Genomic DNA, 17,709 nt, shown 5'->3' with positions numbered 1-17,709 from the left:
ATTATCAGTACTCTGTTTTTTTTTATTACACGTTTTTTTCTATATATACTGCTGATTTTGAACATGTTACACATTTTTTGGGCATGTTACCTATCCCACATATGTGACTTGGTTAAAATTGTGTGTGCACATTTTGCATCATTGAGAACGCTGTGCTGCTCCCTTTATATTTATATATTTACTGATTTGTGTAATGATATTTTTTCATCCTATTTACATTTATTTTGTTATTTTCGTCTGATCTTAAAATTGATTGTATATACAGCATTAACCAGTTTAGCCTAGTGCTTTTGTATTTCTCTGATTGATTAGGTACAATCTCAGGTTAGTATTGCTCTCATCAGATGTTCTATGCCTGGTGTATGACATCTGAAAGCAGAAAGAAATACCTGAGTAACGTATTATTATTTTCAGAGGGTATAACCGTCCTCCTATGACACACCTCTCATCAATGGCTATTGGACCAAATTAGTTGTGGTAGAACTGGGAGTATCGGTCCTGTTCCCTAACTATTCTGATACCTTCACCTTCTAGGTCATTATCTGAGATCCAACCACTATTGTGGTCCTTTATGTCATCTATCATACCTCCATCTATAGGTGTCCAGCACTAGTCTAATACTATTGTATTTTTCTGATTGACTGGTTATTAGCTCAGACTATTAGTCCTTTCACTGTACGTCCTATACGAAAGCAAGACGTCCAAGAACTTGAGATTAAGTCTGAGAAACGTTCCACTCACTCTTTAATTTCTAAGGGATAATGCTTGCAGCCAGCTCTCTAGCTTTCCCATAGATGACCTTGGGCCAAGTGGGACTTAGCAGAGTTACTAGCAGCAACCTTTTTCTTTCCCTGACTATTCTGTTATTTCTCTTTGAGGTCATCTATGAACATGATGTGATGCTTTATTTCATCAAATACCGACTGGGATTATCATTATGATACTATGATAGGTTTTCTTTTGATATGAATATTGTTCTATTTTATATTTCGCCAGATGTTTATTAACATCAATTTATGCATTATAATTAATGTTGAACTGCTAGAACTTATAGCACATTATTTTATCTATGTTGTTTCATTTTTTCGAGTTGTTGGAGGTTTTTGTATCCTTAGGAGTCTCTTCCAGCTATATCAATGTAATAGATGCGTCTATATGTCTACTTATGCTTATTGCGTCAGTATAATTTATTGTTTTGCCAATGCTAAACTACTTTATTGCCATACATAGTGGTTAGTATAGGACATTTATTTTAATTGCAGATATATATTAAAAGTTATGTTTTAATTACTGTATAATATTACAAGAGTGCTCACGTCACAGAGTTTTTCCTCTCCTGTTTGTTTTCTCTAGCATTTATGACTCTAGTGTGCACCACCATTACCTTAGTATATCCATTTCAGAAATGTTCAGTCACTGATAGGAATAGTGGTTACTACTATCTTATTATAGATCTCATAGTCTGTGCAACGATATCCCTTTTTCCCTGACTCTATTCATTAACTTGTGGTCAATCCTCACATAGGCACACACAGGGGGGGTTTCCATCTGCCTGGAAACCCTCCTCCCCAGCCCACAACATGAACACAACAGAAATAATAATATAATAGAATTTTAATAGTGCTGCATTTTATTCTCAGTATCTCGAATGAAATAATTAGCACAACCTGTGGATCTTTTAACATGTATCAGCCAGTGATAAATAACCTGTGCACCAACTAGGAGAGCTGGAAAACATGTACTGTTAGGTATGCACTGTTATAGAGCCCAATATGTACATATATGTCCAGGGCAGTGCTAGGTCCTTCTGCTGCTCCTCCAGGCTCCTGAACTTGCTCCAATAGTCAGGAATGGTGCCCACATCTAAAATAAAAACATTCAGCTCAGGCAGGATGGCCCTACTGCCGCATCTAATGGGTTACTGTGATCACTGGTCCTGTATATGCTGGGATTATTACACATAATACACTTTGTATGATGCATATTAAAGCTGTTTAAGTAGTAATTCTTCCCTCTTCATGGACTGGCCACACTCGCTCTAAAATCAAGCATTTGGAAACCCCCCTCTAGAATTCCTGCGTTTGCCACAAGAGGTGGATGGACAAACTAAAACCCACAAATTCTGACAAACACCAAGCATTGATTAGGCAAGAATGGGCGGCCATCGGTCAGTATGTGGCCCAGAAATTGATTGACAGCATGCCAGGGCGAATTGCAGAGGTCTTGAAAAAGAAGGGTCAGCACTGCAAATATTGACTCTTTGCATAAACTTCAGTATAAAATAGTAACATCTGACAAAAGGGTCTAAAAACACTGAAGCAGCAAACTTTGTGAATACCACTACTTGTGTCATTCTCAAAACTTTTGGCCATGGCTGTATAACACTGTTATAATTATCATTATGGGGTCTATTCAGCAATGATTTTTTTACATAAAAAAGGCGGAAATCATCATATCCGCATTTTTTATGTAAATCCCCTATTCAGCAATGGGATAATGGAGAAGATAACGTAATTCTCTCCTCCACTAATTCCCATCTCGCAGAGTACCGCACTGTAGGGACCAGCCATTGATCTCTACGGTGCTTTAACGCTTTTTGCTATTCAGCAAAACAAAAAGAGTTAAATTACTCGGAAAATCCTTAGTTTATATAACGCCATCTTAGAATGGCGTTATATGAAGAAATTACATTAAATTCCCTGAAAACTGCAAGGACAGAGGGAAATTTTCCCTTAAAGCTGGGCATCCTCTATACAATTTTCTGTCAGATATCTGTCCAGTCTGGCTGGTGGGAATGAAAACCTGGTAATGTATGGGAGCAAATGACAATCGTCCATTTTCTCACAAACACTGGAAAATAGCCAAAAATTGTTGTTCAGACAAATTAGTTAAAACACACAAATGTAACCAATTTGAACAATTTATTTTGTGCTTTTTTCAGTGTTTAAAACCATATGATCGACTGTCATTTGCTCCCATACATTACCAGGTTTTCATTCCAACCAGCCAGATTGGACAGATATCTGACAGATAATTGTATAGTGGATGCCCAGCTTAAGTCTCTGCAGCATCGTGTAACTCCGCCCAGTCTTCGTCCCTAATTTGCGATGACCGCGGACAAGTAAGTCACTCTAGAGCCTGTTAAATCTGCCGAAATTGATTGACATGTGTACACAGGCTTTATATTAGCCTGTATACATGTATATTTATGTGCTATTATATTTTACATTTTTATATAACTGTTAAACATAAAAGCACATAAATATACATGTATACAGGCTAGTATAAAGCCTGTATACACATATCAATCACTTTGGACATGCTGGAGATGTACTTACCCATCACCCCAAAGCAGGGACGGAGACTGTTCGGAAGCACATGACTGAGCATGTGCAGGAGTTGTAACCAGTGACGCAACTGGGGGGGTTGAGCAAGGCTTGTGCCTTGGGCACCATCGGACCTGCGTCACGGGGGGCGCCGCCGCCAGCGGTCCAGGACACTGTGGTCAGTGTAGTGCTGGGTTAAATCAAAAATGTTATGTATTTGGTAACCGAGCAAGTTGGCTGTTGGCTTGCAAATTGCGCGGACGAAGGGCTAGGGGTCAGATACAGAGAATCTATAATCATCATGGGGCTGAGATATCGGACCCTGGTCGAGATAGCTTACGCTTTGGCTACCTATTATGCGCAACTTTATAACCTCAAAGATGACCCCAATACTGTCCAACCAACGGCAGCCCTTATTGAGCAGTTCTTGAGTTGGCTTTCTCTCCCGAAATTGTCTTCTGAGGCCTGCCTGTCCCTTAGCACCCCATAGACACTGGAGGAGATAGATGTAGCCATTGGTAATATGCAATCAGATAAGGCTCCGAGTCCGGACGGCTATCCTGCCAATTTTTATAAAACATTTAAAACAGAACTGGCTCCGGTTTTGTTGTCCTTGTTTAGTGAAGCAACAGAATCTAAGCAATTCCCTGAGGCACGAATAATTGCCATACCGAAACCCGGCAAAGACTCTAACGCTGTAGCTAATTACCGACCTATTGCTTTGCTGAACACAGATGGCAAATTGTTTGCCAAGTTGATTGCTAGTCGCCTGTCTCAATTATTGCCAGCTCTCATTAAACCAGATCAGGTTGGATTTGTGATGCATAGGCAGGCCTCAGACATCAACAGCATAGAATATTATGACTACCATAAGGAGCCTTTGTTGATTCTATCGCTTGATGACAAAAAGGCTTTTGACCATCTGCACTGGGGTTATTTGATGAAGGTTTTGCACAGTTTCGGCTTCCAGGGAGGAATTTTAGATTCCATTTCGGCCCTATATACTTGCCCTTCCGCGATGGTATTTGTAAACGGTTGTCTATCTGATAAATTTGACACGCCAGGGGTGCCCACTCTCACCACTCATCTTTGCGCTTGCCATTGAGCCTCTGGCTGAGACGATGAGAACCCTCAAAACTATACACGGCCCCTTACTTGGAGGCTCCTCCCATAAGATAAACTTATTAGCAGACGATATCTTATTATGCTTACTCCACCCAGAAGAGTCCCTTCCAGCATTACATGCCATCTTAGATCAATATGCAGCAGTGTCTTTTTACAAACTTAACACAGCTAAGACAGAAGCCCTTCCTCTTAACATCCCAAATGTACTTTTGGGGAAGTTACAGGAGACATAGATATACATGGAAATCTAAGTCCCTCAAATACCTGGGGGTGCATTTAGTTAGAGATCATGATCTTATTGAATGTCATTTTGGGCCCCTCTTGAAAGCTTATGAAACTTTAACAAAGGTATGGAAGCTACATGAGGTGTCTTGGCTAGGAAGGATTGCGGCTGCAAAAATGGTGCTACTCCCAAAACTAATGTATTTATTTTGGACCATTACTAGACCCTCATCTAAATCCATATGTAATAAATGTTACCAAATACTCACTAAATATATTTGTAAGGGGAATCGACCCAGAATAGCGAGAAATACTCTCTCCCTCCTAAGGCGGCAGGAGGAGTGGCCTTTCCAGACTTGGGGGTCTTTTTACTAAGCAGTGTTAGGAGACAAAGTGAAAAGTGATAAGGTGCCAGCCAATCAGCTCCTAACTGTCATCTCACAGGATGTGTTTGAAAAATGACAGTTGGGAGCTGATTGGCTGGCACCTTATCACTTTTCACTCTGTCTCCTAACACTGCTTAGTAAATAGACCCTTTGGAGAGATACCATTCAGCGTGTGTGCTTAGCCAGGCAAGGGACTGGTTTATATAATAGACTCTCCCAAACCCTGGGTAATTATTGAAAGGGAACTTATGCGTCCCTTTCCCCTTCCTGATCTATTCTGGCTGCCCTCTTCTGAAATCCCCTTCAGACCGGGATTCTGTAAAGCAGTCCAGACTACAATAGTGTGTTGGCATACCTGTGTTTCCTTAGATGAAGAGATTTCCCTGCCTTCTCCTAATCTGTCTCTCCGATCAATAGCCAATTTGATCCCTGATATGCACTTAGGTTCATGGGTGGAGGCGGGCCTCTCTTCATTGGGGGATGTATTCACAGGGTAGGATTTTGCTTCTTTTGTGTCTCTTCAAAATCAATTTGGTTTAACGAGGCAGGACTTTTATAAATATTTACAGCTGAGACATTGGTTGCACAGTCACCTCCCTTCTCCACTTAAAAAACCTGCCTTCCCATCGCTGCTGCTGACTCACCTACGAGCCTCTAATCACAAAGGTGGTCTATGTTGGTAGTATCAGTATCAGATAATGTCAAATAAAAAAGGGAAACTTCTGCGTCAACTTAAATGGGAGAGGGATCTGGCTGTGAACCTTTCGGATGAGGACTGGAATATTATTTTTCGTTCCAGTTTTACTATATCCAAATGTATCAATCATTCATAAATGTATTATAAATTACTTCAGAGAGCATATTTTACACCTGAAAGGCAACATAAGATCTGGCCCTCTGTCTCTCAATATTGTTGGAGAGATTGTGGTTTGGTGGGAGACATCCATCATGTCTTTTGGTCCTGTCCTCTGCTTCGCCCCCTGTGGAATGCGGTATATTTTATGATAAGTAAATTAGTTGGTGTAACCATTCAGGTGGAGCCTCTAATTGCTTTATTCCACTTTTATCCTGGGGAATTATCACGTGGTGAGAGATATATGATGGGTCATGTGTTAATTGCTACGAAAGCTACAATTGCTCAAAGGTGGAAGACAGCCTCTCTCCCCAACATCACAATCGTAGAAAGCACAACTGGGCGCGAGAATAGCAAAAAACTTGCACCTGCAAGGTTTTTCATCCAGGTGCGGGTTTTTTGCTATTCTATTAGGTGCGTGTTTTTTTTGATCATGCGCCAGAAGGTTTTTTCCCGCACCTCCTGTGCAAGCGTTCTGAGGAACGGCAGAAAAGGCAGAGACAGAACCTCTGCATGTGCTGCGGATCTTCCCATCATTTAGTTAAATCCTGTCCCATCCGTCCGGGAAACGCCTCCTCCTAACTTATCGCAGAGAGGTTAAGTTAGGAGTAGCCATTGAATAACCCAGGAAGTCAGATTCCACAATTCAAGCTCAATTGACACTTCCACAGGGTCCAACTGCCGTTCTAACCCTTCTAGATTCAGGGGCTGCAGAAAATTTTATGACTACGGACTTTGGTCATAAATATCGGATTCCTGTTGAAGCTCTAAGCCGAGTAGTGACTTTAACTGCCATCGATGGTAGTCGAATTAATAGTGGAACCATAACTCAACGCACTCAACCCCTTAAACTCACCGTTGGGGTTCTCCACTCTGAGGAACTATCTTTCATAGTGATTCCAAAAAGCCTCTCATTCCCTAGTTCTCGGGTTACCCTGGTTGCAGAGACATTCTCCACAAATCGATTGGTCAACCATGCAAATTACCTCTTCGGGAGCCAATTGCTTCAAGAATTGTCTACATCGGGTGGTTCCCGTTCGGTCCTCTGATCTACAACTACCTAAGGGTCTACCTGAACCCTATTCGGATTCTCGGATGTGTTCAGTTAGCAAAAAGCGGATCTTCTACCCCCCCCATCACAAATGGGATTGCCCCATAGATTTAATTCCAGAGAAGAACCCTCCTAGAGGACGCACCTATCCACTCTCACTCCCAGAAACTCAATCCATGTCCGAATATATTGAGGAAAACCTAAAAAATCTGGCCTTCCTCTTCTCCAGCAGGGGCTGTTTTTTTCTTCGTAAAAAAGAAAGACGGAGGGTTACGTCCATGTATAGATTATCGCGGACTCAATGACGTAACTACTAAAAATCGGTATCCTTTACCTCTCATAACCGAGTTGTTCGACAGGGTCAAAGGAGCCACAATCTTCACAAAATTCAATTTAAGAGGCGCCTACAACTTGATTCGTATCCGACCCGGTGATGAATGGAAGACAGCTTTCAACACCAGGAATGGGCATTACGAGTATCTCGTCATGCCTTTCAGTCTCTGTAATGCTCCAGCTGCCTTCCAGTTCTTCATCAACGAGATCTTCCGGAACCTGCTGTACAAGACTGTGGTCATCTATTTAGACGATATATTGATCTTTTCTCAAGATTTGGCTAGTCATCAGGATCAGGTGAAGGAAGTTCTTCTAAGATTACGCTCTAATCAGCTTTACTGCAAGTTGGAAACATTTATTTTCGAAGTTTCCAGTGTACCATTTCTAGGGTACGTCATCTTCGGGTCAAATTTCAGATGGATCCAGCAAAACTTCAATCCGTCCTCGACTGGTCTATTCCTACATCACTGAAGTCCATTCAACGGTTTTTAGGTTTTGCAAACTATTACTGTAAATTCATTAAAGGTTCTCTACCCTGGTAGCTCCCATCACAGCTCTCACCTATAAGGGGGCGGATCCAACTACTTGGTCAGCAGAAGCCACTTCTGCTTTTCAACTTCTGAAGCAAGCATTCATCTCGGCCCCTGTGCTGAAACAACCAGACATGACAAGACCTTTCATTTTGTAAGTCGATGCATCATCCGAGGGAGTTTGAGCAGTCCTCTCTCAACGCTTTGAAGACGAAAAACTTCATCCTTGTGGATTCTATTCCCGGAGATTTTTGCCAGCTGAGTGGAACTACTCCATCGGAGACCAGGAGTTACTTGCCATAAAATTGGCGCTTGAAGAATGGCGATAGCTTTTAGAGGGGGCTCAGTTTCCCATCACCATCTATCAGCTAACTGCTTGAATCCACGGTAAGCTAGATGGGCAATGTTTTTCTCTTGATTTAACTACAAGCTTTCCTACCACCCCGGTTCTCAAAACTGTAAGGCCGACGCCCTCTCTCTGGAGAGTGGTCCTAAACAGCTCTTTGGATCAACCTCGTTTTCTACTACCAGCATTTCTATAACTCCACCTGTTGGGAAGACTTTTGTGGAACCCCACCTTCGTAAAAAGTTGTTACAATGGGCTCATGCATCTCATTTCTCTGTACACTATGGCATTGAGAAGACGACAATTTATCCAGCGATCCTACTGGTGGCCTTCAATGAAAACAGATGTCTCCTACGTCTCCTCCTGTGTTAAGTGTGCTCAGCATAATGTACTTCGGCAAGCTTCTTCCGGGCAACTTCAGCCTTTAGCCATTCCTTCACGACCATGGACACATTTATTTATGGATTTCATCAATGACCTTCCTCCATCTCAAGGCCACAACACGGTCTGGGTTATTGTGGACAGATTCTCCAAAATGGCCCACTTCGTGCCTCTCACTGGACTTCCATCGGCACCATTACTCGCCCAAAACTTCATTAAGGAGATCTTCAGACTTCATGGTCTTCCGCAAGAAATCGTCTCAGAGGAGTGCAGTTTGTAGCTAAATTTTGGAGATCACTTTGTTCAACACTTCGGGTGAAACTTAACTTCTCTACGGCATATCATCCCCAGACCAACGGACAAACCGAGAGGGTCAACCAAGATCTCGAACAGTTTCTTCGCACCTTCATTTCCTCTTCGCAAGATGATTGGGTAGAGCTCCTTCCATGGGCTGAATTCGCTCACAACAATCATTATCACACATCCACTAACTCCACTCCTTTCCTTACAGTGTTCGGTCATCATCCTCGAGTTCCAGAATTTTCACTTCTTCCGACACTGGATGTGCCAGCTGCCAAGTTTTCTCTCCAGCAGTTCTCTGATATTTGGAGGAATGTTCGCTCTGCCCTCATTAAAACTTCTGCACGATATAAAAGATTTGCTGATCGCAAGAGACGAGCGGTACCTAGTCTTCAATCTGGAGATTTGGTCTGGCTCTAAACTCGTAACATCAGACTCCAGGTTCCCTCAATGAAATTCGCTCCACGTAATATTGGGCCATTTCCAATTGCCAAGGTTCTGAATCCAGTAGCTTACAAGCTAAAACTACATCCACACCTCTGCATTCCTAACTCTTTCCATGTCTCTCTTCTGAAACTATTGATCCTCAACAGATTTCAAAGGGAACCTCCTAAAGCTGCTGGTGTTCAAGCTAAACCTGGACAGGAATTTGAGGTCAATAGTATCCTGGATTTTCATTTACGATACAATCCCCTTCAACATCTCATAGACTGGAAGGGTTTCGGTCCAGAGGAAAGAATCTGGATTAATGCTCCTGATGTACATGCACCTCGTCTGATCAAGATTTTCCACAAAACGTTCCCTCATAAACCCAGAAAGTGTCCAGAGGCCACTCGTCAAGAGGGGGGTACTGTCACAGCTCACCACAGAGACCCCAGAATCAGGCCCCGGCACTTACCTCTCAGAGTGCTGCGGCGCGGTGGTCTGCTGCCTCGCCGTCCTGTACCTGAAGGCGATCGCTCTCCCTGTCTCCTGAAGGTGCCTGCATCTTCTCCTCAGTCTCCGGCCCGGCGTCTCACACGTGGGTCCACCGCGGGTCTCCGGTCCATGGGCGCGGCCATCTTGGTTTGCCCATGTGATGCGGTTTCCACCAGTGGACTTGCTCCTCCTTCAGCCAGTAAGCATCCAGCGCTCTCTATAAAAGGAAACCTCATTCCTTTCACTAGTTGCCAGTGCAACAAGTCCCCTAGTTTAACTAGTGAGTCTCACCACTGAGCTCCATAGGTGTTGTCGCTGCTCCAAGTAGCTTCCATGCTACCACCATCTCCATACGGCTACCAAGCCGCTCCAAGTAGCTTCCACGCTACCACCATCTCCACACGGCTATCCAGCCGCTCCAAGTAGCTTCCACATTACCACCGTCTCCATACAGCTACCCAGCCGCTCCAAGTAGCTTCCACGCTACCGTCTCCATACGGCTACCCAGCCGCTCCAAGAAGCTTCCACGCTACCACCGTCTCCATATGGCTACCCAGCCACTCCAAGTAGCTTCCACGCTACCACCGTCTCCATACGGCTACCCAGCCGCTCCAGTAGCTTCCACACTACCACAGTCTCCATACGGCTACCCAGCTGCTCCAAGTAGCTTCCACGCTACCACAGTCTCCATACGGCTACCCAGCCGCTCCAAGTAGCTTCCACGCTACCACCGTCTCCATACGGCTACCCAGCCGCTCCAAGTAGCTTCCACGCTACCACCGTCTCCATACGGCTACCCAGCCGCTCCAAGTTGCTTCCACGTTACCACCATCTTCATTCGGCTACTCAGCCGCTACAAGTAGCGCCCGAGCTACCACCGTCACTCTACGGCTTCTTAGCCTCACCCAGCAGCCCCTGCTGCCATCTTTACCATACGGCTCCTTAGCCGCACCTAGCAGTCCGTGCTTCCACCATCCATTACACGGCTTTCCAGCCGCATCAAGCAACTCCCGTGCTATATCAATCCTCTACCAGTCTTCTGCATCCTCTCATGCAGAGGAACTTCATCAAACCTAGTCTCCTCCAGCGAGCACCTGAGCTCAGTAATACAGGTCCAAGGCCCAGTCCGGGAACACAGTCCCAGAATCCCACGCCTCTGACAGAATCACTCCCATGAAACGCCATATGCTCATTAAATTGCTTCTGTTTTCACTATGTCTAGAAATCCACAGGAACGAATAATACAATATATTACAAATCAACTAGTGTAGGCCAAATGGTGTTAGTCGTGTTTTTTTTTTCTACCTGAATTAGGGTGTCCTATATGATATCCAGTGGACATAAAGCTGCATATCGTGCTTCCATTTACTCAATATATGGCTCACTGCACATATTTATAATCTCGGAATTATCATATTTAACTGGTAGGTCCTTTAAATTCTTCTGTTAATGATTGGCCATAAGGATTTCAGGGGTCTATTTACTAAGCAGTGTTAGGAGACAGAGTGAAAAGTGATAAGTCAGTGATAAGGTGCCAGCCAATCAGCTCCCAACTGTCATTTTTCAAACACAGCCTATGAGATGGCAGTTGGGAGCTGATTGGCTGGCACCTTATCACTTTCTTATCACTTTTCACTCTGTCTCCTAACACTGCTTAGTAAATAGACCCCTTAATCTCTTTACCATTATTTAATTTTTAGCATCATCAAGGTGACTGATTATATATCTGACCCATAACAATTGTAAGTATAGTAAGCTCTCTCTATTTATCAATAAATATTTGCGGCTTGTGCCCCCAAAACACCCATTGTCGGGTGGTGACCACAAATATTTAGTATCCCCCAAATATATGACATAGAGACTGCAGATATCTCCTATACCTTCTGTGATCCCTCCAATTCCCGCTGGCAGCCACAACCCCCATAGAAACACCCAGTTTCTATGGGGGACACTATGCTGCCATATTTACCAACTTGATTGGCTCCCGCAGCTACGCCATCTGAAGATGGCCATAGCTGCAACCCTCCCAGGGCAATGGCCCGCATGGTCTATAGACAGCGCCTGCACAGGATCCCCAGCACAGGAGTGACACGGTCACTTCACTCCAAACACATCACAGGGACGGGCTTCTTCCACAACCCCTGTCCTTGCGGGTGCTTTTTATTACATCTGGGTGATATGATCGCATCCTGTAATGCGCTCATGGGTGCTAATATCCCGCCATGATCATTGGGCCCCTCGGAGAGCTGGAGGATATAAGCTATTGTATTGCATCAAATTATTTCTGTCTGAGGGTTTTGTATACATAAGTTGTAGCTAATAGAGACCCTGTTCTGTAAATTGTTACGTCCAAAAAGTTGATACTTTGTTCCTGACATTTATAGGTAAATCTTATGGGATTGTCCATTTTACCTCTCACCGTAAATGTTAGGAGAGGTAGCCCATAGGCCACAGCAGCACAACTCCATCTTCAGACGGCATTAGCTGTGGGGTCTAAATTCTGGAATGCTTCAAATATCGGCAAGGGTCAAACCATTCACCTCCCCGGGTGGGCATCTAGATTGGACATTTTAGCGTACTATTTTTAAACAACCCCTTGTCAGCACCCACATGGGACCTTTGCACATATTTCAGTGTAGGATTGGGTTAATGATGTTCTCCCAGACACTTAAGCTATTCACCATGCAACCATTGGCTACTGCTACTGCAAATCTATTAGCTAATAGCCATAATTGGCTGAACTTAAAGGAAAACTGATTGGCTAACACGATTGGCAATCAGCATCAATTTATAGTGATTGGCTAGGGAGAGTCACAATACAGGCTGTCATGTGACCAAGCCCCCAGAGGCGAAACGCGTGTCTTCAACTATATCAAGGTGCCACCAGCTCTGAAGGCACACGAAGACAGGCACTAAAGCTACAAGCACACTGACAGCAGAAGTACCTACTTGAACTATCTTTTCATTTCCAGCAGCCTCCTTCTGTTCTCTCATCCACCGTCCTCTGCCCTCCCAAGACAGAGTGAAAGTAGAAACAGAAGGAAATTAGACTTACTGGAATTTTTACTACACTGTGTCCTATTTACTCATATCCAGATCTACCTAGAGGAAATGTTAAAAAAATATCTGCATGTTATTTAGTGCAATTGTTTAACAATCTAATTTGCCCGTTGTGATTCTCTATCATGTGCATGATAAGCACTGCAGACAGGTGAATGAGAAGGTATAAGACACTTGTTTGATTATTACACTGCTGTGATCTTCTCCTGTATACGGTCAGACACACAGGGCTACTGAACTTCCGTGGAATATTTGACAGTTAAAATTTAATTTCTGTGGACAATATGATAGGTTAAACAAATCAGAAATCAGGTGACCATCAGATCTGCAATCCCTGCTGTCATTAATTTTATTGCTGCAATTTTCCCCTGCAAACAGTTGGACTCACAGGGAAATTGAACTTCCATAGCACATAGAATAGCCTAAACACTTTTGAAAACTGACGGGAATCGGAGCTGCAATCTTTGCTGCCTTTTGAACAAGAAGTTCTGATATATGCGCATTTAAGTACCACAAATAACATGTTCATCGTATGCATATAGAAGAGACATTTTATATACACTAACTTTTACATTGCAACTGTGTATATTGCCCACATGACCAGACAATCGCTGGAGTTACATGACCAGACAACCGCTGGAGTCACATGACCAGACAACCACTGGAGCCACATGACCAGACAACCGCTAGAGTAACATGACCAGACAACCGCTAGAGTAACATGACCAGACAACCACTGGAGTCAGATGACCAGACAACCGCTAGAGTAACATGACCAGACAACCGCTAGTCACATGACCAGACAACCGCTAGAGTCACATGACCAGACAACCGCTAGAGTCACATGACCAGACAACCGCTAGAGTCACATGACCAGACAACCACTGGAGTCACATGACCAGACAACCGCTAGAGTCACATGACCAGACAACCACTGGAGTCAATTTTCAACCCTGGCACCAGTGATTTGAAAAAAACTGCAAGTGTGGCATCTACCAAGACTGAGGTTTCAGAATAACACAGTGACAATTATTTATTTACTGAAAGACCGTTGTTTGATCTTTCAGAACAAATTGGTTATTAAGGAGAATGAAAAGTTTGTTAATTAAAAGTTTAAAACAATATGCTGTTTAAAGAGTGAGCTGGAAACTGATATATTTCATACTGATATAATCAACACACGTGATTAAATATTGTTATGATAATATTTATTGGACTTATAAACAATATATTGTACATAGCCTTATAAATGAGTGGCTAATAGCAGCACAAATTAATTGTGGAAAGCAGTGAATTGATACACGGATCCATAGCTATAAGTACACACACTTTTTTTAATTAATATTCATATTCCTTTTTTTTGTCAAAGAATAAAAGTTTTAACTAAGATAATATCACCACAAACAAATATAAACTACAAGTGCCCCTAATAGAGTCTTATTTTTTACTGCTTCTAAAGTTGCGTACACACGGTACGATATCTATGAACAATATCGTTCAACGATAAATCGTTCATATAGTTTATTTTTATGCAGTGAACAACCAACGATGTGCGCTCCAACGATATCCATGGTCGTCCGTACATGCAGGCCAACCTGGACGATACTAAAAGAATATATATAAGGCGTTGTGGTTTTAAATCATTTTCAAAGTGGAATCCCAGTGCAGCTCTCCATAAAGGGTGGCTAACCCCTAAATCAGGAAAACCAAAATGCAACAAAAGGGAGCGCAATAGGATTCAAAACTGTTTAATATACAATATTAATAAGTTATAAATAGAATAAAAACATGTTCAGGATAAATCACATTTAAATTGAACACAATAACTCTGAAGAATCACATCGATACAGTTACACTAAATAAATGTCTAAAAGATACAAAATAGGTAGAAGTGACCTGGACGATATCGTCAAGAATTGGCTGTTCAGTGATGTGGCAGGATGACTTCACTGATAGATATCTATCATAAATATCTTTCAGTGTGTTCACCCAATATCGTTTGTCCTGCACTACAGAAAGTTGAAGGTAAATTGTTCAGCGATATCGTTGGTTGTTCAGATCGTATCGTGTGTATGCAGCTTAAGATATCTGTAGGGAGCACAGACAACTACTTTATGTCAAAATAGAGTTTGTACTTAAGTTGGTTATCAATTATTTATATACCTCTTATACTCCATTTTTGACTGATTTGAACGTAGAAGTAACTTGTGCAGACTCCGTCCCTTTTCCCTTTCTTCCCAGCAAATTGTCAAGATGACAAAGTACTTAGGAGCCGATATTATGGCAAGTGGTCTTGTTATTGTACAAAAATGCCACAATGTAATAAAGTGTGGAAACTGAAAGCCATTTACATACGGAATATGTTGCAGCCTTATGTTGGTGACATTCATCCCAGCTGGGAGTGGGTTTTATCTAAATTGTGATATATTAGTATATAGTGTGAAAATTAAAATGTAATTTACCCCTCATTAAGCAGGCTAAGATTGTATTTACTGCAAATAACGCAGAATTTCTATATATCTAGACCATCATAAACATTGTTTTTTTTTCTTGTGACGTTTCTGATGACTACAAAAAGCTGATATGTGTTTAAAACATTTTTCACACTCAGAGCATGAAAATGGCCTCTCACCTGTGTGAGTTCTCTGATGTACGTCCAGTGTTCTCTGCTTTGCAAAACATTTCCCACATTCAGTGCATGAAAATGGCCTCTCACCTGTGTGAACTCTCTGATGTTCATCAAGTGTTCTCTGCCGTGTAAAACATTTCCCACACGCAGAGCATGAAAATGGCTTCTCACCCGTGTGAGTTCTCTGATGTATATCAAGTGTTTTCTGCTGTGCAAAACATTTCCCACATTCAGCACATGAAAATGGCTTCTCACCTGTGTGAACTCTTTGATGATTAATAACCTCTACTTTCAGTCTAAACCGTTTCCCACATTCAGAACACGGAAATGGCTTCTCACCTGTGTGAACTCTCAGATGTTTATTAAGATCTCCTTTCTGTGTATAACATTTCCCACATTCAGGACACGTAAATGGTTTCTCACCTGTGTGAGTTCTTTGATGTGCATCAAGTGTTCCCTGACGTGCAAAACATTTTCCACAATGAGAACACAGAAATGGCCTCTCACCTGTGTGAGTTCTCTTATGTGCAGCAAGTGCTGACTGGTGTATAAAGCATTTCTCACATTCAGAACAGGAAAAAAGCTTCTCACCTGTGTGAGTTCTCTTATGTCCATCAAGTGATCCCTGCTGTGCAAAACATTTCCCACATTCAGAACAAGAAAATGGCTTCTCACCTGTGTGAGTTCTCTGATGTTCATCATATGTTCTCTGCTGTGCAAAACATTTTCCACATTCAGAACATGAAAATGGCCTCTCACCCGTGTGAATCTTTGTATGTCTATAAAGATCTCCTTTTTGTGTGAAACATTTCCCACATTCAGAACATGGAAATGGCCTCTCACCTGTGTGAGTTCTCTGATGATCATCAAGTGTTCTCTGCTGTGCAAAACATTTCCCACACTCAGAACATGAAAATGGTCTCTCACCCGAGTGAACTCTCTGATGTCTATAAAGACCTGCTTTCTCTGTATAGCACTTCCCACATTCAGAACATAGAAATGGCTTCTCACCTGTGTGAGTTCTCTTATGTGCAGCAAGTATTGAATGCTGTGTAAAACATTTCCCACATTCAGAACAGGAAAATGGCCTCTCACCTGTGTGAATCTTTGTATGTCTACTAAGATTTCCTTTCAGTTTAAAACATTTCCCACAATAAGAACAGGAAAATGGCTCCGCGCCTGTGTGAGTCTTTGTATGTCTACTAAGCTCTGCTTTCTGTGTAAAACATTTCCCACACTCAGAACATGGAAATGGCCTCTCAGCTGTGTGAACTCTCTTCTGATGCAGAGAAAGACGTAACTGCTTTGCAAAACATTTCCCACACTCAGAACATGTAAATGGTTTATCATCTGTAAGATCTGAGCTGTGTGTAACAGTACTGCAATTATCAGGGGAACATTCTTCATGATTAGAAGGATCAGATGATAGATCTGCACTGTGATATGCTGGGTGTATACTTGGGGTAATGGGGGTTTCTCCTGGAGAGTCCTGTGAGAAGTTGTTATAGTCTAGGTCACAATCTGGAGATAATATGAGACGTCTCCCCGAGTTATTCCTGCTGTTGTGTCCATCTGCTGGGAACATAATAAATATATGGGAATTAGTATCCCTGCAGCACTATACCATACTGTGTTACTATAATAATACGTGCATTGCTGTACCCCAACATTTCCATACAGTCAGTGACCTCGTCATTGTCACGTCTCAGTCTGTGGCTGAGGAAGTCAGAGAGTAACTAGGTCCTATTACATGCTATGGTGTAACACTGCTGTTTGCCTTATGTCACATGTTATGGTAAGTCGTGATCACACTAGACACAGACATGTAGTCACTAAATAGGACACAGGGGGAGATGTATCAAACCATAAAAAGTGCTAATGTGGAGAAGTTGCCTTTAGCATCCAATCGGCTTCTGTCATTTTACAGACCACATCTGTACTTATGCAAAAGAGGGTGTTGCATTTAGATATGTAAGCAGATGTGGTTTATAGCTCAGGTAAAATGTTGTTAATTCCATCAGTAATCATAGGTGATGTCAGGAAGTAGTTGTCTAATAGGATAGCACTCAGGAAGGATTATGGTTAATGTCATATTTATAAGTGACAAGGAGGAACATGGGTAGCTGGTAGCATACAACGATATGATGTGAGGAGGAGAGCAGGAGTATAATAGGGGCTGATGGCTCCTGATGTATGAGATACACCAGAGAGTGTGGGGAGAAGACTGGTCAGATCTCTGGGCTGGTAAC

General features: G+C 42.5%; 1 pseudogene; it reads right to left on the bottom strand.

Annotated features, from left to right (window-relative positions):
• The window catches only part of LOC148439460 (uncharacterized), a 41,730-nt pseudogene extending 24,574 nt beyond the window's left edge, over positions 1-17,156 (bottom strand).
• Positions 17,157-17,709: the final 553 nt, after the last annotated feature.

Source organism: Taudactylus pleione, unplaced genomic scaffold (assembly GCF_031769625.1).
Source record: "Taudactylus pleione unplaced genomic scaffold, aTauple2 ptg001777l, whole genome shotgun sequence".
NCBI classification, from domain to species: Eukaryota; Metazoa; Chordata; class Amphibia; order Anura; family Myobatrachidae; genus Taudactylus; species Taudactylus pleione.
This window is presented reverse-complemented; position numbering and strand designations above follow the sequence as displayed.